A 22,299-nucleotide genomic window follows, 5' to 3' on the forward strand; every position below is an offset into this window, starting at 1 on the left:
TTTCATTTAGTGATGACCAAAGTGCATTAAAGTATGGAGTTATTTGATTTTCTTTTTTCATACATGTGTTTTATGTCTTTGTAGCTAAAGAAGTTGAGTAATATTTGACGTTTATGATTATTTCTGTTTAGATATCTTATCTCTCTTTTCCTTCATCATTTCAGGCCATCACTAATGCCTTGAATAGATATCATTACCAAAAGAAAAAAATTACAAAGTAATTCAATTTGGATACAGTGTTCAGCATGAAACATATTTTACTTCTTTTTTTTTTCCTCAACAATTTTCTCTTAAACATAAGGATATTTAGCAAAGCTTTTAAACAGTGCTGATCAACTAAGCCAAATGCCAAACAGGTCTAGTTTTTCATTGCAATTACCAAATATGACCATCTCTCCAACCTACAGTTATGGGGTCAGCAGTTATTCAGCACATTTTGTGTGGGTGTGTTAATTACACAAACAGTTAATAAATACATTCTCGTTGAAAAGTATACAAATAACACATTACCATAGCTAGTAGAACTTTAAAGTTGCCACCCTGCAGAAAATCTTGATCTCGTCTCAGAGGTAGCCACCATTAACAGTTGGTATGTATCTTTCCAGATCCTTTTTGACATACATGATCTCTCATGCTTATGATTTCAGAAAATACTATTACTTGAATTTTACTTAGATTCAAATTATATTAACTTCAATTTACCCAGCCTGAGAATGATATTCATATGAGAATCACAATTTTTTTTCACTGGATACCCGGAAACTTTTCTCTTACCAGAAAGAAGAAACACAAGCAAAAATAAAACAGTCTAAGTCTTGGCAGATGTTCCCAGTACTATTATTCATTTTTTAACATAAAAGCATGCATTTTCTTATATGGCTTGTAGTATTTTTCTCATTACCTTCTCAAATTTTGTTCTGTTGCTTTTCAGAAGTGAATCTTCTCTCCCATCCATATCATTTAAGAGCTAACTGCCATCACGATAAAGTAGAAAGAGTATGGGACTTGGAGTAGTAAAATTTGGGTACAAGTTCCAACTTGGGCGCTTATTAGTCATGAGTCCTTAAGTAAATTATGTGTATTCTCCACCCTTCATTTTCCTTACTGGAGTAAAGAATGATGAAACCAACCACCTCACTAAGATTGTTTTGAAGAGTTGATACGTTGCAGTTTTTGTCTGAGGACTTATGACCCAAACTAGACCCGATAGGCGTGTATCTTTCGGAATGGGCTAGGTTTTGCTATGGCTTACCATAACACGTTTATTTCTTGCTCACACTGTATGTCCAATATGAGTCCCTGGGGGCTCTGCTAAGAGACACAGGCTAACAGAGGCTACATCTCCACGTGTCCTTCCTCAGTCACCTTGGCAGGGAGAAGAGACGTGACAGGATGAACACTGGCCCTTGAAGTAGCCATGTGGATGTGCACATTTCATTGGTCTGAGCAGGCTGAGTGGCCATGCCTAACTTCCAGGGGAGATAGGGAGAGCATTCCACTGGGGGTACAGAAGACAGAGAGCTGGAAAGTAGTGATTAACATACTAATGACGGGGCGCCTGGGTGGCACAGCGGTTAAGCGTCTGCCTTCGGCTCAGGGCGTGATCCCGGCGTTATGGGATAGCCCCACATCAGGCTCCTCCGCTATGAGCCTGCTTCTTCCTCTCCCACTCCCCCTGCTTGTGTTCCCTCTCTCGCTGGCTGTCTCTATCTCTGTCGAATAAATAAATAAAATCTTAAAAAAAAAAAACATACTAATGACAGCCACAGAAATGTTAGCAAACATTAGAGATAAGGTAAAGCCTTTCTTGGGAAGGGTGAAAAGTCATTCCTGTTATTTCCTTTGATCCCAGAAATATTCAAGAAAGATTTCCAAGGGAGGAAAACAAGTGTGAGGACAAAAAAAAATGAGAGCCTTGTGTGTCAGGCATGCAAAGGAACACAGGTCAAGGACTCCAATAAGGAAAGAAAGTGAGGGAAGAGGTGGTGACAGAGTGAAATGCACTGGGTCTCATGTGCAACTAGAGATCAAGCCCTGTGCTTCTGGGTCTGAAGAGGGTTGCAAACTGCAGCCTGAGCGAACTCCCCCTCAGCCCCCTCTGCTCATCATCAGATGTGGTATGTCTGCCCCATGCAGATGGTTTCAGAGCCTTTTGACTCCACCTTTGTGCTCAGCTCCTGGTAGTGCTTCTGCTGTCTGGTCTCACTGTTGGCATTGTGTTCTTGCTTTTGGCCTTTGTCCAGCTCCTCGCGCTTCTTTATTGTAGAGATCACCTACCAACCCAGGGTCGGCACCATACACCATGGCCGCCAGGCTTCACAAGCCACTAAAACAGTCATAGCAAGGTTTTCTATCCCTCTATTCCCTCAGAACCTCTAAAGAACATCCTGTTTTCTTGTTGCTTAAAAGTCAGGAAAGTGAGCCTCCCTATTATTTAAATGAAAGACATATCAAATGAAAAAAGTTGAGATTTCATTATGCCGAACCTGATTTTTCCTTACGTTTGCTCTGCTTCACCTTAGTTGTAGAAGAGTTCTGAGTTTGCAAGATGCTTAGGATCCCATCTCTTTATGTTTAGAATTTCTCTTAGGAGTATTCCTTCAAGAATATCACCAATTGACATTCAAATGGTGTGTGCAGGAATGTGTTGAGGGGAGGGAGAATAAAGAACAAGGAAATGCAAAGCTTCAAGGAGGGGAAATGAGGAATGGCCTTGTTGCACCTGATGAGGTGCAAAACTGTATCAAAAACGTACATAAAAATGTATATATTTGATTTTGAAACTCATAGTCCCTTCTTTATTACTACTCAGGGAAAGAAATGGTATACAATTAAGTTTTATAAAAGTAAAATTATGTGGATCACGGAACTGAAGTGGTTTTTTTTTTTTTTTTTTTTCTTAAAGATTGTATTTATTTGTTTGGCAGAGAGAGAGACAGCCAGCGAGAGAGGGAACACAGGCAGGGAGAGTGGGAGAGGAAGAAGGCTCCCAGCAGAGGAGCCTGATGGGGGGCTCGATCCCAGGGCTCTGGGATCACGCCCTGAGCTGAAGGCAGACGCTTAACGACTGAGCCACCCAGGCGCCCCCTGAAGTGGTTCTGTGCAAATGCCCTTGAACACCCAAACCGGCAAGCAGATCCTAGGGATGAGCAAGGTAGAGGGACAGTTAGGTGTGGTTGCCATGGTAACCTTGTGCAGAGTGGAATAAGAGTCATCCCTGACTCCACATTTTCCTTTTCCTTTCCTTCCTTAACTGGGTCCTGAGGATTTGCAGTGTTTGGGCTTTCAGTGCTACCATGCCAGGTCACAGTTTATGCCATAAACCATAAGCCTTCCTTGTCTCCTAGCAAGGAAGGAACAAGTAATTCACGTGCCTAGGATGAGCAGGGTACAAGTGGAGAGAGAGTTTAATCAAGAAGATGAAAGTGAGCAAGAGTCATCAGTATGCCGAGCTTCCAGACCAAGTTCCATTCCGCCACACTCTGAAATGACAGAACCAGGGTAAGACCACAGAAGCCAGATCAGTCTGTGAAGAGCAGAAACAGAAGACCATGAGTTGGTCTTCTGATGATAAGAACAAACACTATTATTGGTAAGAGAAACAAACTTTGTCCAGAGAATAGGAATATGAAGTATTTCTCTAACAGCTTCAGCTCTCTTAACCGTAAAGTATAAAATGCCTGCCTTTTGCAGGTGGGGACCGGAGGCACAATAAATCCTCTCTAGCTTCTCAGGCCAGTTGTCTGCAACCCCCTCTGAGAGGGAAAATGTAGGTGCCATATTAGGAACAATTGCAGATTCTTAGCTGATATTACTTTTTACCTTAAAAGGAAAAATCAGAGTTCACACTGGCAAAGCTATGAGAGGCTCTCAATAATTTTATTTTCACAATACTAAAATGATAAATATAGCATATGAAACAAAGTGATAATCAATGGCATTGAGTATAATTAGTATTAATGGGTACAATGGAGTTAGTTTCCATTTATCTGTTATCCTGCACTAATTTTGGTGCATCATTGATAATGACTTTAGTAGAGAAGAAAAGGGAGGGAAGAATGAAGGATTATATGTGGGGAAGAGAGTCTTTGACTCAGCTCCTCATACTCCGAAGATCGTCTTTTAACTCCCTATTTAGCTCCCTGTGTAGGGATCCACGGCTCCCATTTATGCTTTTCTTGCTGGCAGTTACCTTCATCAGGTAGAACGGTCCAGGTTCCACCTTTCTTGAAGGAAACAGGACACATACACTGAATGAGATTTTTTAGTTTGTTTTATTTGTGTTTGGTTGGTTGTATTTTTATCATCAAGGGAAGGTGTAAGGAATTATGTAAGCCTTTCCCCCTTAACAGAAGTCTCCCTAGACTGTGCCACTTGCTCAAAAGAAATTACCTTCAAGTATTTAACTTTCACAGAAGGTATTTCCTCTGCAATATACTCTAAAATTATGGCTGGATGGTGGAAATGCTCCTTGATGATTCAATATTTTGACACTCTAATCATGAGGTCCTTGACCTGGGGTCCCTGGACCTATTAATGGAACCAACTTAGACTGTAATGAAAAAACCTCCATGTAGCTATAGAGATGTAGTTTTCTGGAGAGAATTCTTGGTGTTCATCTGGTTCTCAAGTTTGGCAGTGACTCAGAAAGTTTTAAGAATTATCACAGTCTAGGGGCACCTGGGTGGCTCAGTCGTTAAGCGTCTGCCTTTGGCTCAGGGCGTGATTCCAGGGTACTAGGATCAAGCCCCACACCAGGCTCCATGCTCTGCTGGGAGCCTGACTCTTCCTCTCCCACTCCCCCTGCTTGTGTTCCCTCTCTCACTGGCTATCTCTCTCTCTCTCTGTGTCAAATAAATAAATAAATAAAATCTTTAAAAAAAAAGAAAAGAATTATCACAGTCCATGGGGCACCTGGGTGGCTCAGTTGGTTGGGCGTCTAACTCTTGATTTCGGCTCAGGTCATGATCTCAGGGTTGTGAGGGTGCCATGCCGGTCATGGAGCTTGTTTAAGATTCTCTCTCTGCCCCTCCCCCACCTCTCTCTCTCTCTCAAAAAAAAGGGGGTGATTACTGTGATATATGTGTAGTGCTTAGAAAGATAGCCCTCCAGGGACGCCTGGGTGGTTCAGTCATTAAGCGTCTGCCTTGGGCCCAGGGTGTGATCCTGGGGTCCTGGGATCGAGCCCCGCATCGGGCTCCTCTGCTGGGAGCCTGCTTCTTCCTCTCCTGGTACCCCTGCTGTGTTCTCTCTCTCACTGGCTGTCTTTCTCACTGTCAGATAAATAAATAAAATCTTTAAAAAAAAAAGAAAAGAAAAGAAAAGAAGGATAGCCCTCCAGTGACCATGATTACATACTTTTTTTAACAGAAAAACTCTTGTTGCTATTGTTTTCTAGTCTCTCTAAATTATTTCTTTGCTTCATTTCACACCTTTATTCCTAGTAATTACCCTCTACCTTGTGCCTAAAATCAACCCATTAGAATTTTTCCTAAGTACCTAGTGGGGCGCCGGGGTGGCACAGTCCGTTAAGCATCTGACTCTTGGTTTCAGCTCAGATCCTGATCTCAGGGTCATGAGATTGAGCCCCACATCAGGCTCTGAGCTCAGCTTGAAATCTGTTCCAGACTCTCTCTCTCTCTCTCTCTCTCTTCCCCACCCTTTCCTCTCCCCTTCCCCCAATGTGCTCTTGCTCTCTATCTCTCAAATAAATAAATCTTTTTAAAAAATAAGAAAGTACTGAGAGAGACAAGATTTAACTTGACTTAATCCACGCATGAGCAGTTTTACATCCTGCTTGGACTAAGGTACTCAATAATTGATTATGAGAACTCTGGTGCTATATAATTGCTTATATAAACTCTAGCACTAAAACTCGGGAGGTCAGTAATTAGAAAACAAAAGAGCTTTTCCGTTTTAGCATCTCAGGCCCCAGCTCATTGTGTATGACATCTCACGCAGAGCCGCCGAATGGAAGAATTGCAAAAGGAACAAAACCAAAACAGCTTATTGAAGCTGATGAGGCTGGGTTTGTTTTTTCCCCACATTTGTATACTTCCTACAATGTACATTCGATTTAATTACTATGTTTAAAATGGAACTGGAGTGATTTCCCCCCATGATAACATGAAGCAACTAAGTCACTATATCTGGTTTGGTTTGGTTTTGTTTTTTCCTTCCAAATGGCCCCCAGTGTTCAAAGTCAGAACTTTTGAAAGGACTTAACAGAGCATCATGAGACGTGATAGGTGCTTAGGGTACAATTTTAATGCCAGCAGACTGGAAAACAAACAGCATAACCCAGACAAGGCATGACTTTGTTCTTTAGCGTTTGTGTGAAGAGGAAATAAGATCTTTCTGGGATGTGCTCCGGCTTACAGGTGTGGAAGAGAAGATGTCACATTCCTGACTTAACCGCATTGTGTGTGGGATTCTGGTTTGGGGGCAAGGCAGAAAGGTATTACATTGCCTCCCACAATAAGAGCTCAACTCCCTTAACTCTATTGGTGCTTTTGTTTCAGTCTGTGGCAAGTGGACACTAAAAAAGCTCGAAGCATCACTTAATCCCATGAGCCTGGTGTGCGCTGGCTCATGTCACTGCATTCTCCAGCTCTGCTGCCAGTGGAAGGGAGAGATTGACCCCAGCCTGCAGGCGCTGCTCTTTGCTCTGCCGCTAAACCACTGAGCTGTTGGCACTTTCATTGTTTTATACCAGGAGGAAACCAGTTGTGTTGATGTGAGTGTCTTATTCATCAGACATTACAGCCTCACGTTTTTAATGAGCCAAACCTCCTCATCCACGACGTGCCACCACAGTGAATCAAGGCAGGAGCGTAGTGATGATGTTTTCTAATTTATTGCAGTTGCTCTTTAAAAGATTTGACAGTATTTCAGATCTCCAAACGCTGCAATTTGAAAGTCTGTCTGAGGTCATGTGCTAATCAAAAACAGTAAATCATGTTTGAGTTAGAAAAGACAGCAGAGCAGTAAAGCTAGGAGTTAGCACACATTTGTTTTTCCTTTTCTGTGTAAATGCATAAGCAAATATAAAGACACACATGAACACTATTTAATGAGTACCTAAAGCATCTTTCTGGCGCATGGTGATCGACATGAGGGCAGGGAAGGGGTGTCCCCTGCAGCAGAGAGTCAGGCGACACTTGCACTTATCGTCCTGTGAGAGTGGCAGCCCTAGCCACCTCCTCTGTGCCACCCCACACAGGCATGTGTGAATTTAAATAGATGGATTTATTGAAAGTGCAGCTGAGAATTGTGGTGAAGAATAAGCCAATGGTCTTGAATTCAACAACCTCATTAGAGCAGAATGGGATCGACCAAGGCTTCAATAAAAAAAAAAAAAAAAACTTACAGAGGAAGGTCTAAAACGCAGAGTCAGGGAGAGGTGAAAAAATCCCTCGGCGGCTGAGAGGAGGGCAGGTTCCGATCCCACCCTCTTTTCAACAAATCTTTACCACTCTCAGGGTTTAGCATTTGCAACACTTGGTGACACGCATTTTGAGACTAGAGCGCCAGCATGTCTTAGTTCGTGTAGTAAAGTGCCAAGCTCGCTGGCTCTGTTAAAACAAAGTTGGAAGTACCAACTTGTCAACCCTGTTGTCTCTATGAGGGTGACGAACTCATTCTGATTTGCCCCAGTTTTAAAACTGAGAGTTGTCCATCCTGGAAACCCCCTCAGTCCTGGCAAACCGGGACAGTTGGTCCCCCTAGTTCCTAGAGAGGTTGTGGTTCCTCTACTGGGTATTTAAACCTGGAACAGACCTCCTGCTGCCACTATGCCGGAAGACATTGAACCAGTGACTCAAGGAGTAGAACTTAAACAAACAAACAAACAAACAAACAAAAAAACCTCCATTTTATAAAATCTGTTTTTTTTCTTACCATCGTGGTTCTATTTTTGTTAGGCACTTGCATTTAATGAGCAAATAGGTGGAAATATACTTTGAATGAGAGAAAATGCTACCTGAGCACAAAATGCTAGTATTTACTTTTCAGGACATATGTTCCATAACTCATCTCCCTCAGAACTCATCTTGGCTATTAGATATAGTAGCTTACGGGGCACCTGGCTGGCTCAGTCGGCAAAGCATGCAACGCTTGATCTTGGGGTTGTGAGTTCAAGCCCCACATTAGGGCGGAGATTATTTAAAAATAAATTCTTTTTTAAAAAAAGATACAGTAACTTGCTATAGCAGTATAACCAGTATCAAAATACTTTAAATGTAATTTTGTGGAGATGGGTATCCAGTAACTTTACTTGTAGATAGTTTCCGTGTACTTGTAGATAGTTTCCGTGACTTAGCACTTAGTGATTTGTCCTTGGTCTTTGTTGGAAAGTTGTTCTTTGGCACTTTCACATGGTGGGGCTGCTACATGGGAAGGAGTTGGTGGGAGGTGAGCTGGCTGTCCAGTGTCCACATCCCCCAGTATGGCCTTGTTGGACCCTCTTGGGGAAAAAAATGTGCCATGGTAAGGAATGTGTCATTCTGTGTATCAGAATGGGCCACGCCAAGAATAGATGTTTCTGCTAGAATATGATTTCCATTTTCCTCCCTGTGTTCAGCAGAATACCCCTGTAAAAATTCTATGGCTTATGGGGAAAAAAGAGAGTAAGAGGCAGATGGCTCAAAATGTAGTCACCTTGGCACCATGTTTCAGTCTATTCAGGCCGCTATAACAGAATACCACAGAATGGTGGCTTTATAAACAACAGAAATCTATTTCTCAGAGTTCTGGAGGCCGGAAGTCCAAGAGCAAGGCACCGGCAGATTCATGTCTGATGAGGACCCTCTTCCTCTTCTTTCTGTGTCTTTACATGATGAAGGAGTGAAAGAGCTCTCTGGGGTCTCTTTAGTAAGGGCACTAATCCCATTCACGTGAGTTCCACCCTCGTGATCTAGTCACCTCCCAAAGACTCCATCTGGTAATACCATCACACTGGGGATTAGGTTTCAACATAGGAATGTGGAGGGCATACAAACATTCAGTCTAGAGCACATAGCACTCACGAAAGCAGTAAAAACAGTAATAAAAATACTAGCATAGCTTGCAGGTGAAAGAAGATTGATGAAGGGGTTGAGGATGTAGAATTTTGGATGACAGAGCAAAATGTGCTAAGGTCTGGGAGAAGTGAACAAGAAATAGTGAATTCCAAGACAGAGCATGTGGCCAAACCAAGGCAAGAGGAGCACGTAGGCAAACAGACAGCACATACAGTACTATACACCTCTTCAACTCACACGCAGCTGTCTTTATGTCTCTTGCATATGGCCCTCGTGACTTGGTGGCTCAAAACTTCCACAATAGATTTACGTCTCTCTCATGAACCAACCTGTCTTCTGGTTTATGCTGACATCTTCTTTATGTACCAGCTATCTGTAATCTCATTTCCACTACAGAAATTTGTGTTTTAGCGTTGCAGATTTCTGCAATATGAGGGTTCACGAGACAGAATGACATTGTAGGTGATGATATTATATTGAATTCAAAACCCTTAGCGTGGAAACTTCTGCTTCAACACTTTGGACGATAATACTAGACAAGTTTTAATTTGAAAGAAAAAAAATCCACCCAAAAGGAAGTCTCAGATCTCCTCTCAGATCTTTTAATTAAAGTCAGACATGAGCCCTCGTGTTTCTCTGACTGCTAAATACTTAGAAGTGGTTTTATGATATTTGTGTGTGTTCGTTTTAAGTTGTAAAAAATTCACACACTGCTAGGTTACATAGCTTTGTATTTGGTTTATTTAAATATAGTTTAGTAGGACTGTAATATATAAGGAAGGTTAAAGAGTCAGAATCCTGTTTAATTAACTGATCCCACTTGGCAGCCAGTCAGTTATAAAGGTATGCTGAGCAAATAAAGCTTCAAATATAAAATCCTTGAAAAGAATAAGCCACATTTGGTAAAGGCTTTGCTATTCTTAACTGTGTCATTGAAACTATTTCAATGAGCTATTTCAAACCTCACAGTATATGTTTGTGTGTGTGTGCGTATATGATTATATATATATTTTATGTACATATTCTCTGTGTGTGTATGTAAAAAAATGGCCTGTGTCTTGGATGTTCTTAGAAGACCTAGATCAGTACTTTCCTTGTCTCTCTGCACTTCTCTTGGCCTTCACCAAGACAGGACATACTCTCAGAATTGCCATCCACATGGGTCTAAAATGTGACTAGTCTTTTACATAAATCTGATTTAATAAACAGTCACACCAAGAAAATACAGCGTTCTTTTCAATTACCACTAATTATACATCATACAATGCCTGGTCTTTAATGAGGATTTCAAGAAATGTTCACTGATAATGATGATGATTGAAATGATATGTTAAGTCCGTTTCCTTGTGTGAGAAATGCTTTGTTTTGAAATGTTAGACTTACAGCTTTGCCGAAAAAATTTTAATTAAAATCTCCACTTTGGCATGAAGCTTAAAATGTGCAAAGTCACTGCAATTAGTGGATTGTGCATCCATATGGATGTTACCAAACGGCTTTCAACTTAAAGGATTCGAGCTATTTTGAATGATGGACCTTCTGTTAAGCTTAAGACAAAGCCTGTCTATCCCTGCATTCCTTTTAATTAATATTCTCTTGCTGGTCTCAAAGATGTGTTCTCTTCTGGGGAGTTGGGGGGCAGTGAGGAAGAAACATGATTATCATAAGTCAGAAATAAGTTACAGAAGTAGGTTTGTCTAGTTTTCTACTTCCTTCAAGAAGCTTCAATGTAATGTCAGAATAGCTGGAAAACACTGATTTCAGATGTTCTGAAAGAAAACCTATATTTCTAGCCAAATCATAACATAACTCACTTTAACAAAATGAAGAAATTAAGCTGTCCCCGGATTTTTTGAAATCAGTATAAAGATTAAAACTTATCATTTTGAGTCCAATATTTATATAAAATCTACAGTATAAAATCTGAGTATATGTGTTCTAGATAAACAAATGAGTGTGTATGCCATATATGTTTGTACTTGTATTTATTCGTATTTTTACTTCTGAGAGATCTGTACTTGCTTAGTTACTTTAGGGTTTAGCAAGCATATTTCTGGAGTTAATTTTCTATAAGTAGTGAATGCTGCTTGAAGATGAATTAAATACAAAAGATTAATTTCATTATTTTTCTTAGTATTTTAAGCAATATCAAATTCAAAGTGGCACTGCCGGCTAGTTTTTTTTTTTTTTCCTGGATATTTTCCATGTGAAATCTTATTAATATGGTACTTGGGGAGGGAAAGCTTTCTGGACTTTGTTCTCCACAAAACCAGAATAAATTCTATAGACCGTTATATTTGTTAGTTAAGGCCCTGATTTTCTAACTGTTCTCAAACATCTCTCCTCAAGCCACTTTCCATATACCTTGAGAAAGCTGTTCACTCTGATGGCCATCGGAATCCTTTGACTTTGCCAATTTAGGCCAATTTTGAATTCTGGTTTAAAAGCAGACAGCTAAAATGATCCAAAAATATCTTCACTGAATTCTTAAGAATAGGATAAATGTGAAAATTACAAAGCAGAATTCTAATTTACCAGAACATGTGGGTAAAATGATCCATCTAATGTGTGACTAGAAAGGCATAAAATCAGTAAGTCCACTCTAGAACACCACCATTGCAGGTCCTGTTTTTTTTTTTTTTCTTTTATTCCAGCACGATGGAAATTCTTTCCCCACAGCCACTAGATTTGGCACAAAGGTAACCTAACTTTTCCTTATTGACTGAATGTTTAATTTTTATTCCCCCTTTTCTTTAAAGCACATCATTAATTACATATCTGCCTTTAACTGACTCCTTATTTACCAGTGGTTTGGATTCTACATCTGAAAAGAAGATTGGAATTGGTTTTATTTTAGATAGGAAACAGATAAAAGCTAAACTTGGTCAAATGCTATCCATTGTTTTTCTCGAAGATAACTTCATTATTTTATAATTCTTATACTGTCTTTGCTATTGTGAGGCAGCTTTCTCTCTGTCAGATTTTAATAATTCTTCCCTCTCTGTTAGGCATCTTAACAAAGAGTTTCTCAAACAGAAATGAGCGGATTACCCTACAGCCTCACATACATCCTGGTGAATATCCTGTTCACAATTTAGACGATGAAGGGAAAACCTACAGTTGTTTTAATTTGGAACCAAAATAATCACTTCTTTCCAGTGAGGCTTAGAGGGGAAGAAAAATGGGCCAGAGTCTTCCTGTTGGAAAAAAAAAAAAGAATACTTTGCAGAGAGGCAATGCAGCAGGGGAAAAAATAAAACAATAAAACAAACGCAAAACCTTAGAGTGGGTAAATAGGCTAGTGAAAGAAGGCCATCTGATCGCACTGGCAGCACCCTGAGCTGAGGTCCTCAGCTGTATGGTCCCGCCAGCGTGTAAACTGCACATGTGCACGTAGGGCTGTGTGTGTGTATGTACACACAGAGATTTAATGGGGAGCACAGAGGGAATTAGAAAGAGCCTGGCCCGTTTTAATTTGGGTCTGTTTGCTTGCATTTAGCACTTAAGGGCTTCTACATTCAGTTTGCTCAAAAGAGTGATGAAGCACTCCTTGCTTATGCCTCAAATCAGAAATGCATGAAGTGCAGCTGCAGAGATAATACATTTTCCCCAAAGGCTTTGGCTGAGCAAATTAGGTGTCAATGGGGTGCCTGCGCAGGCAGTACTCTCTCTAATTAGTCTCTTGAGCCTAGTTGGTGGCGGGTATGAGATGATCTAATCAATTGGTCTGTGTCTGATGGTTCGTGTAAAAATCCTACCAGGCAGACTCTCTCCCACAGGTCACCCACCTGCACAGCGGGACTGCTCATTTTCATTTTTCATCTCCTCCATCACATGATGCTGACAGTTGGTTTTAAGAAAATTGAATCCAAAAAATATCTAGTTCAGAGGGCACATGGGTCAGAACAAAGTTGCATTATGGGTACCAGCGATCCAATTAATTAATATTTATAGCTGAGAAGCTCTATGTAGATAACTTCTGAATAAGGATTTTATCAATAAAAGCCAATTTCTTGTATAAAACATTCATTTCTAGGGATGGAACACTGTAAAAGCAGAAAACAAAATAAAAATGGCATCCATTAATCTGATGATATATATACCTATGAGTTGAGGTGCACTTGAGCTTATGGTCATATTCACTGTTCATTTGTATTGTATATGTGGTCTATTTTAATAATCAGTTAAATGGAAGGGAAGGATATACATTGCTATTATATTTTGCTTCCCTGGGAATGTTGTACCCTCACTCCTCACCCACCTCCCCACACATCAAACATATGATTACATTTAGATCTTAAAGAATTTTTCTAGCAGTAAATTGACCTACCTTTTATATAGTCCTTGAAAATTGAAACTAATGCTGCTGCTGCCCAAGGAGGGAGAAGGGGCATCCCGTGCTGCTGATGAACAGTGTTAGGCAGGGTACCTGGCACAGTTTGGGCCATAGAGTCATCTCACGTAGATGGGAAAGAGGCTCTACCTCTCATTGGCACCTCCCTTCTTTTTTATTCCTGGCTCCTTCCATTAAATGTCTGAGCCCAAACCTAAGTAAGGACTTATCCATAATCACTGTGTTCACCATTTATTATCCAATTACTATTATTATGCATTATCCTTTATTATCCAATTCTGCTTATGCCTTGGGTTAGGGACATGCTACTCTAGACATGACACTTAAAGAATCAGGACAAAGGCAAAGACAAACACCATCAATGGCTAAAAAAAAAAGTTTAAATTAACCCAACAGGATAGTAACATGCCACAGATTATGGTGACAACATCATTATTACATCAAATCAGATACCCTGAAGATAACATCATTCAAATAGAATGTCATGAGGTTAAAAAAAAAAACAAACTTGGCCCACAGGAAGGTGCTAATTCTACCCGCCTTTCTTGGCTGATGGTCTATCTGTGGATGGCTGGCTCTGTCCCCAGCGCTGTGCTCTTTCAGCAAGAGCACAGGCATAGCATTTGCCCTCCATCCAGGTGCCATGAGGGAACCCTAGTTCTAAAAATATACTCCACTCCCGAATTTCCAGATTCCACCTTCTCCTTTCTTATTCATTCAGCAGTGGTTTCCTGAGTATCTGAAGAGGGGCTCGGCTCTGCTCTAGGGGCACAATAGTCAAGAAAACCAAGCTTCATCAGGAACATAATGATGCCACCTACCTCCTTACTTGCTCCCTCACAGGAAATGTCCCTGCACGGGAGGGACATTTGAAGTCACTCGTTCAGTTCAGCCTGGGCAGGTCTGCATTCTATGGATTAAAGTGGTAGAATGGAGGTGAGCCAGGCAGTGACTTACAGTTGGCCCTTGAACAACACGGGTTTGAATGACCCACGTCTGTACTTACATGCTGGGTTTTTTTGATAAATAAAGAAGAGTACTATAAATGTACTTTCTCTTATGATTTTCTTAATAACGTTTTCTTTGGTCTAGCTGACTGTATTGTAGGAATACAGTACAGAATACGTATATAAAATATGTGCTAACCAGCTGTTCATGCTACCAGTTAATCTTCCAGTCAATGGTAGGCAATTAGTAGTTAAGTTTTGGGGGAGTCAGAAGTTCTATGCAAATTTTCAACTGTGCAAGGGGCCAGTGCCCCAATCCCTATATTGTTCACGGGTCACCTGTATGTCATTTCTGTGTGGTGATAGGAACTCCATGCCTAGGTGAGCACATGTCAGAACAAACCCACAGTTCTCCTGCTTGTCCAGGGTGGGCAGGCTTCCTGGAGGAGCTGAAATCCCATGTTTCAGGAACATGGAAGAGAAAGAGCATTTTTTTTCATCTGCTTAATAAAAATGTCAAGTTTGGTAGCAGGCGTGGGGACTAGCTGAAGATGCCTGTGGACGGGTGTGTTTGAAATGTGGTGGGGGCAAGTGCTGTCTGTCTTTGATGCCATGGGCCTCAGGAAAGACGTCAGTGCAGAAGTCAGAGTGCGTGATTATGCAGAAGTCACAGGTAGAGCACAGGATGGATTTACTTCATGTCCCTGGAAGAACGGGGGCTAAGGCGGTTGGTCTCCTCTAGTTATTTTTGCGAAAGTGGTCGAGGTTTGAGCAAGGTGTATCTGGGCAGCCTGGCAGGAGTGAGGGCTGGCCAAGTGAGCCGCAAGCACCAAGTATTTGAGATACTATCTGAGGAGTTTGGACTTAGTGATAACAAAGGGCTTCCACCTAGGCTTCTCTCTCCACTCCCAGAGCTCTCCTGGAAACTTAAGGTTGGGGCTTTTGTTTACATTTGTCTCAGTCACTGAGGACAGAGAACTCTTAAGAATGGAATGTTACCTCTGTTTCATACCACATACAAAAATTAACTCAAAATGGACTGAAGATCTAAATGTAAGGATTAGAACTATAAAACTCTTAGAAGAAAACATAAATCTTCATAACCTTAAATTTGACAATGGATTTTTAGATATGACACCAAAACCATAAGCAACAAAAGAAAAAAAATGAATAAATTGGACTTCACCCTAATTAAATTTTTTTGTGCATTAAAGAATATTATCAACAGAGTGAAATGACAGTCCACAAAATGGGAGTAAATATTTGCAAATCAAGGGACTGATATCCAGAATATATGAGAAGTCCTACAACTCAACAACAAAAAGACCAACAACCCAATTTAAAAACGGGCAAAGGACTTGGAATGCATAGTTCTCCAAAGAAGATATACAGATGGCCAACAAGCACCTGAAAAGGCGCTCAACCTAACTTATCATTAGGTAAATGCAAATCAAACCCACAATGAAATACCAGTTCACCCCACTAGGATGTCTATAATCCAAAAAAAAAAAAAAAAATCAAAAAAATTAAAACCAGAAAATAACAAATAGTGGCAAGGGTGTTGTGGAGAAGTTGGAACCTTTGTATATCACTGTAGTAATGGTGCAGCCACTGTGGAAAATAGTTTGCCAGTTCTCCAAAAGTCAGACATAAAATTGCCATATGACCCAACAATTCCACTCCTAGGTATTTACCCAAAAGAATTGAAAACAGGTATTTAAATACTTGCACATGAATGTTCATAGCAGCACTATTCGTAATAGCAAAAAGGTGAAAACAATCCAGATATACATCAACTCATGAATGGATAAACAAAACGTGGTATATCCATACAGTGGAATATGGTTGAAGTACTGATACCTTCTACAACATGAATGAACATTATGCTAAATGAAAGAAGTCAGACACAACAGGTCACACATACTGTGTGATTCTGTTTGTATGAAATATCCAGAATAGGTAAATACATAGAGACAGAAGGCAGATTGGTAGTTGCCAGGGAGCTGTGGCGAGAGGAGAAAGGGAGTGACTGCTTCAAGGATATACGGTCTTCTTTGGGGGTAACAAAAATGTTTTGGAACTAGACAGAGGGGATGTTTGGATAACATTGTGAATATACTAAATGGCACTAAAATATGCTTTAAAATGGTTAATTTTAGGTTCTATGAATTTCACCTCAATAAAAAAGAAAGGATGGAAGGTTAATCTTCAAAAAAATCATCCCATTAAGCAGAGGAAATGAGTTAAGAGTAGGGAGGATGCTGTTCTTAACAGTAAGGCTGGAACTTGTTGCTTTCTTGGTCAAGGTAGCACCATGCAGGCAGTGAAGTTCTTGGCACAACACCCTGTGTGACCAGCAATGGGACAGCTGTGTCTCAGCAAAAGGCCAAGGTTCCTTCTCTGCTTGGGAAGATGACAGTATAGTACTGTAGATGGGGACAAGCAGGCCTAACTAGGCCTCAGTGACCTTGAGCTTTAAATGGAAATGAGGAGTTGATTCTGGGACTCAGTGGAGCTGGAGTCTGGGCTGTGTGACTTGACCGAAGGAGTGTTTCTTTTCATCCTTCCTGGCAAGACATTACTTTCCCATCCTAGGGACTCAGTGAAAAATGCTTTAGGACCAAAAAGAAATGTGGAGAGGAAGAGAGTGAACATTCTTTCTTCTTGAACCACTCACATGGAAGTAGTTACCAAGTTTAAGCAGGCGGCACTGGAAATGCACAAGCGTATGCAGGATGTTGGGAAGGAGCTGACAATTCAGGTCATGCTGGCCAATTTTCATTCTGCTGAAACTAGGTCTGATAATAGGCAACCAAGGAATTATATACAGCTGGGTTTTTTTAAAAGCATATATGTGATCCATTTTTCTATTTCATGTCCATAAAAATGAACACGAGGATATGTCCTTTTAATGGTCTGTATGATGCTACAGGCACTTAATTAAGACCAGTATTACTACTAATGATGTGGGGAAGGGAATTTGCTGAATTTCTTTTTCTCTAAATAATCCAAGAAGAGGTTAGACCATTTAAATGCACGGAGTTAAATTATTTTAAGGGGAGAAAATGGAGTCAGAACATTTGTTTATCATATCATGAGAACTGTTTTGGTGAAGGAGACCACTCTGCCTCTGATACGTGTGCTCCGGGTGGCTGCCGAGAAAATGGATAGACTCACTTTTGGCCTCACCAATTTTGATGTCTCATGTAATTTAGAAAAAATGAATGATGTAAGGTTTTTTTTGTTTTTTTTGTTTTTTGGTTTTTTTGTTTTGTTTTGTTTTGTTTACATATAGCAATTTTCTCTTTTCCTCCTTCCAGGATTAAGTTGTCATCATTCTGGGAAGAAAAAAAAAACATTAATGAAGTGGCCAATAATACGAAGGGAATCACGGATCAGTTTCCTTCCCCTCCCTGTGGTGGATTTCACTTACAAGAAAATTGAAGCTGGCAAGACCTTGTTTTCTCAGCAATTTATTTAAAACCTTGCACGCATTTGGATACCTTGTGATTTCCAAGAACTATGTGAAGATTAAGCTTTGCTTACTGATACATGGCATGTATTCTTTTCAGTCTTTTGTGTTTGATTTTGTTTGATTTCCCTCTGCAGCACAGCGTCTCTGTAAAGGTTTTTATGCTTTCACCAGCCATGTCTTAAATACATTAAGACAACACATTTGGTGTTCACACTTCTTCAGTAATGTCTGTACTTGAAAGCCACATAGTGGCATAAAACAATGTGTGTTTTCTTTGACAGCAGTGCACATTTTGCAACCACTAGGAAGGAAATTTTTTAGCTAAAGCCAACCCCTGTTCTCAGGCTGACTTGACAACTTGGTCCCTGGCTGTGGGGCCCCTCTTGTCGCTTACCTTTTGAGGACATTTGCAAATGTGGTTTTTTTCTTGGAAATAACTGCACATGTATATAGGATATCGGAATCTGCTTAGCATTTTCAAGCCACATAGCATGACTGTTTTCCAAGTAGGTTGGAAGTAAAGAAACAAATATCAAGCATTAAGAACAAAGACAGGGATAAATTGCTTACTTTTCAACCTCTGGAAATTGAGGTGACTTTTTACATGTTTTCTGGGTCTTGTCAACATCTTATATTTTCCATCCACTCTGTTATGCTTCAGGAGCATTTGTAAATGGAGGAGAAAAGAATGAGGAACAGAATGCTTAAAACTTGGGTTCAAAAGAATTGTATCTGCTGGATGAGCCCCGAAAGCCATCTTGGCTAGTTAACATTTAGAAAAGCAAATTACAAAGTTATCCAGAGTTAAAAATGTGCTCAATTATACCAAAGCACCTTTAAATTAACACTTTTTAAAACATTCCAAGCTGATCGGAAGACATCATTGGGGACCTTAACTTTAACTGGTGTCCTGGAAAAACTGTCCGAACGCAGGTTGTAGAAACAGTGCAAGAGTCTTGCTTTCAAGATGGCAAGGGAAAAAGAAAGGCCCAGCTTCCCTTATTAAGAAAATGAGGGATCTCAAAGGATGAAGGCACGTATGTGACAAGGAGGGAAAAGTGGACTGGGCACACACGGTGCTTTGATGGGTAGGGCAAGCTGCCTAATGCAGGCCTTCTCCCAGTGGGGCCGGCCTCGCTGCACAACCCCAAATAATACTGAGGCCAAAGGGGCAGTTAGGGAACTTCATCTAAAGCATGAAACCTAGCCCCTCAGAACACCAATTCCTATGGAAATACCTTCCACGTACGTTGTTTTACATTTTCCTCTTGGTCAGAAAGGAGAGACTGAGAACTTGAAATGCATTGCACTTTTTTAGGATCAAGACTAGGAATTATGACCCAGTTCGACAACGGCATTCCCTGAGAGTCACAGGAGGGAAAAGCTTCTCTATAGTCAAAGCCAGTATTCCTAGGAAATTGGACCCAGAACTTCTAAGCATTAGAAGGGTACCCTTCCCTGGAGTGGGACATGAATAAATATGTCAGTGTCACAATCCATCATATTCAGAAGTAGCACTCATTGAAAGCTTCTAGGTGCAAAGCAAAGAATTATTTACTAATTGATTTTAAAGAGAGAAAAAGTTACCCAAGGCTAGAATGTTTACTGTTTGCTACCTAGAAGTCTTTCCCATTCTTCTCTCGGACATTCCAACCCATTGGAAATCTTTAGCGGTATTTTAATGTGTGCTTAAATTAAGGTTCCTTAACATAAATATGGAGAGAAAATGTTACATGCCATCAAGAAAGCCTTGCCTGTGATTGGTTTTGAATTATTTATTTGGGGGAGAGGCATAACTTTTGTATTTTACTAGCTTTAAACCAAGAGCAGCTGATGATTAAATCTTGCTATTTAATAAGCTTTCTAAGTTGAACATTTGAAAATATTTAATATTAAGAGACTTCGATTAGGAATGTTGGCGTCATTCAGGGATCTATGTCCCTGTCATAGGCAGCTTCTCTCGGGGAAGGAAACATAATGCTACTCAATGTGGAAGGAAATCTGTGTTTTACACAGACGTGTCTCAGAAGGTCTCATTTAGGAGGTTTGTAGCTCCCTATTCTTGTCACCAATACAGGAAATCCAAAGTTTGGTTCGTCTCTCTCCCCTCTCCTCTCCTATTGGCAACCCATCCTTCCACCTCCTCTCTCTCCGCCCCCTCCCACGGAGGGCAGCTGTGAAAATCGTTACAGAATGTGTTCATTAGCAGATTTATTATTCTATTGAGGAAGCACTGGAATGTTTTGTGAGATTATTTTTATATGAAGGACTAGCCTGAATTCATACAGCTGGAATATTAGGAATTCATTAGCATGGTGATGGTATCAATGCAACATCAGTGCACACACAGTATTCTGAAGAAAATTTGGTACATTTCCCTTTTCTTAAGGAACAGTTTGGTTGACTTAAAGATGCAGGATACATAAGACACAAAAAAATGTTTTGCAGTGCTCAAGGGAAAAACGAAAACAAGACGGGACAAAAGGCGGAGGTGGCTTTCCATCCACTGATAAATGGGTGAGAAGCTATTTCTACCTCCCAAGAGTAGTAAGAAAAGTTTCCAGGGGAGCCTCTAGGTTTGAAGAGAAAGCAAGACGTCTTGGTATCTTTCCCTCAGTGTGTACATGACAACGAGTGTAATTAATACCCTAGGTTATGTGTCTATATAAGATACTCATCTGTGAATAGTACTTACTGGTTTTGTAATCTTTGTTACAATAAGAGGATGTTTAGGCTGTACATACTGGGATAGATTATTCTCTGCCCCCGATACATAGGAATATGCTGCATAATTGCACATAACTTCTATCTCTCTTACTGGCTTGTAGGCAGAAGAAACCACATATGTTACTGCCTTGCAATTTTCTCATATACCAAAACAACAACAACAAAAGTCTCAAGTAAAATAAGCAATGTCCTATTTTCACTCCCCTTCCTACAGCAGCATTTCTTAGAGGCACATACAAAATCTACATTCTCTACTTGGGAGTGGATTTTTTTTAATTTTTCTTTTCTTTTTCTTGTTTTCTTTTTTTGTTGTTTTTGTTTTTTGTGTTTTTTTGCGGTTTTTTTGTATGATACACTGAGATGTGTACTTTCTAGCAGAGGGTCGGTACCTAAGAAATGTGTTAGCATCATTCAGAAAACTATTATACTCCAAAATGAAACATAGTAAGGAGAATGGAATAATACGTTGCATATTTGTTACCAAGTGTAATTTGTCTGTATTATGAAAGGTGTAATGGTTTGTCAGCTGTCACTGTTGTTTTCTTGTAACATGATATGGAATAAAGTATAGCAGAATCTCTGTACATTTTCTTGCTACATCTTCTTGGTACCATATAACACCATATAGTGTCAAACAAACATTGTCTTAAAAACTCTTAGACATAGTCATTTTTAGAGTTAAATAAGAAAGCAAACAGGTAAGACTCTTGGGAGTCTGGGGGAAGAAATGAGTTAGCAGGAATGTTCCAGGAGTCTGCTACCCCCCCCTTTTTTTAAAGATTTTATTTTTTAAGTAATCCCTACTCCCAACATGGGCCTAGAACGTACAACCCCGAGAACAAGAGTTGTATGCTCTACCCACTGAGCCAGCCAGGCGTCCCAAGCCCTCCCCTTTTTGATATACTTTATCAGACTTGGGTAAAGGGGTAGAGGCTACATAGAACAAGTCTGTGAGCTGCAGGATCTTCGCAATTCCACCAGCTCCTTAATGACGTCCACCACATGTTCCGTGCATCTGAATCGATCTGGTTTTATTTAATGACAATCCTATTTATCTTTTATTGTCTCTTTCTTAATTATTGTGTACAGATTCTAAGATTAGGTGAGTAGGTTACCCTCCACTGAATACAAATCAAAGCTTCAGCGCGCCCACGTGCTGCCAGAAGCACCCTTCCCTGAGCTGAGCACACTTCCCGGAACACTGCCTAGTGGGTGCCTGCACCTGAGTGCGGAGGGCGCTGTTGGCAGCCTGCGCTCCGATCGACAGTGCCACCACGGGAAGCCGGTCACATTTCTGGCATCACGTCCTCCTCCTGGTGGGATCTCTCAGCTTCACAACTGCAAACAAATGCCCCATGATTTCATAAATTCCTAATAGTGTTTGGGCCAGATACAGTTATCAGTTTATATGCAATTTGGTGATTTTACATTACTTACTCTTGAAGGGGTGCCTGGGTGGCTCAGTCGGTTGAGTGTCCAACTGTGATTTCGGCTCAGGTCATGATCTCAGGGTTCTGAGATGGAGCCCAGTGTCAGGCTCTGTGCTCAGCGGGGAGTCCGCTTGAAATCCTCCCACTCCATCTCCCTCTGCCCCCCGCCCCCCATGAGCTTTCTCATGCTCTATCTCAAACACATAAATAAATCTTTTGAAAAAAATGCTTACCCTTGAAGGCAAAAATCGCCGTTCAGGTCTATGTTAGGATGACTCAGGACCCCTGGCTTTCCCCCTGGGAAGACCCTCACTCACCAGCAGCAGCCACCTCGGTTATCCTTCCCTTG

The 22,299-nt window shown here is 40.6% G+C and overlaps 1 protein-coding gene across 2 annotated transcripts in view; it reads left to right on the forward strand.

Annotated features, from left to right (window-relative positions):
- Window positions 1-21,104, forward strand: part of CDK14 (cyclin dependent kinase 14) — a 546,012-nt gene extending 524,908 nt beyond the window's left edge. For both annotated transcript variants that reach the window (XM_034667605.1, XM_034667609.1), the window contains one exon: window positions 17,639-21,104. The gene's annotated coding sequence lies outside the window, so the exon portion shown is untranslated. The remainder of the gene's footprint in view (window positions 1-17,638) is intronic.
- Window positions 21,105-22,299: the final 1,195 nt, after the last annotated feature.

The sequence above is a fragment of the Ailuropoda melanoleuca genome, chromosome 1 (genome assembly GCF_002007445.2).
Source record: "Ailuropoda melanoleuca isolate Jingjing chromosome 1, ASM200744v2, whole genome shotgun sequence".
NCBI classification, from domain to species: domain Eukaryota; kingdom Metazoa; phylum Chordata; class Mammalia; order Carnivora; family Ursidae; genus Ailuropoda; species Ailuropoda melanoleuca.